The sequence below is a fragment of the Varanus komodoensis genome, unplaced genomic scaffold (assembly GCF_004798865.1).
Source record: "Varanus komodoensis strain SLA01 unplaced genomic scaffold, ASM479886v1 scaffold802, whole genome shotgun sequence".
NCBI lineage: Eukaryota > Metazoa > Chordata > Lepidosauria > Squamata > Varanidae > Varanus > Varanus komodoensis.
In genome coordinates, this window is record NW_025336485.1 from 19,571 (window position 1) to 20,749 (window position 1,179).

The following is a 1,179-nucleotide window of genomic DNA, read 5'->3' on the forward strand; positions in this document are numbered from 1 at the left end:
TGTGACTATCACTCATAATTGGTCATCATGCTAAAAATACTGAAACTGCTATAATTATTTAGCTATTATCACCATTACCACCATTTCTTTCTGTAATGTTTTCCCATGACCTAATTCTTTTAGGGCACGATCCTAGGTATAGATCTCTATAGAGACATAGATAAAGTCCTACAATGTTTCATGCTGCCTGCCAAATTCTGGCAGTTGTTGGACTTTTCTGCACAAAATTGCATAAGCTTGTCCCCTTAATGGAAGATGTCAGCAATGGCATATTTGGCTCTTCACATCTAAAGTATCTGCTCTACCACTGTGCTATTAGTTCACCCAGTTAAATCAATATGCATTAGCTTTGGTTGAAACATCAGGCGGCATGCTCTGGGACAGCATGACTTTAATCTCAAGTGGAGTCAAAAGTAAGTTCCATTCATGGTTTAGCATAAAACTTACATAGTCTTGCAACATCATTTTGAGGCAGCTGGGCAGTTTTCAGCTATTTCAGCTATCCCTGAAAAGATATGTTAGAGTCCAAGATAAGCTACAAGTAAAGCAGTCCTACTTTCTTCTTCAACACTTCTCCAATAGAGACATTTGGTTAGGTTTGGAATACTTTGGCAAAATCCTATATATTAAGTATTACATTACCAAGCAGGTTCCCAAGGATTTGGGGACAGAGTAGTTGCAAACTTTTCTATTAATTTTTTTTAAGGAACAGGAAGGATCCTGCCCCTGCCTTGCATTGATGATTGCACAGCATTGTGTAACTATATGCAAAATTAGTCACATTTGGGTCATATTGAGATATCACAGTAGTTTCTCTTGTGTTAAAATCCTGGTGTAAATGTAGCATTCCATCCTGTTACATAATGCCAAGGATTCAGTGATGCTGACCTTTGTACATTTGAAAGATTTTCTACAACCTTTCTGAAATGTTCAGATGCTCATATAGAAGTGTTCTTCTGGAAAAGTTTAGAAAGACAGGAAATTTTTAATTGGAAAAACACCCATTAAAAGACATCCAATCACTACCCACAAAAAACCATGGGGAGCTGGGGGCACATGGTGACCTCCTTTACACATAGAAACCAAAGGAATGGGAGCTAAAATGTTAAAGCTTCCTATGCTGTATTGGAGTTCATATGAAATAGCTGCCACACCACAAGTAATTGTCAATCCACCATG

General features: G+C 37.7%; 1 pseudogene; it reads left to right on the forward strand.

Moving 5' to 3' along the window:
• Positions 1-1,179, forward strand: part of LOC123036653 — a 42,520-nt pseudogene that overhangs the window by 4,895 nt on the left and 36,446 nt on the right.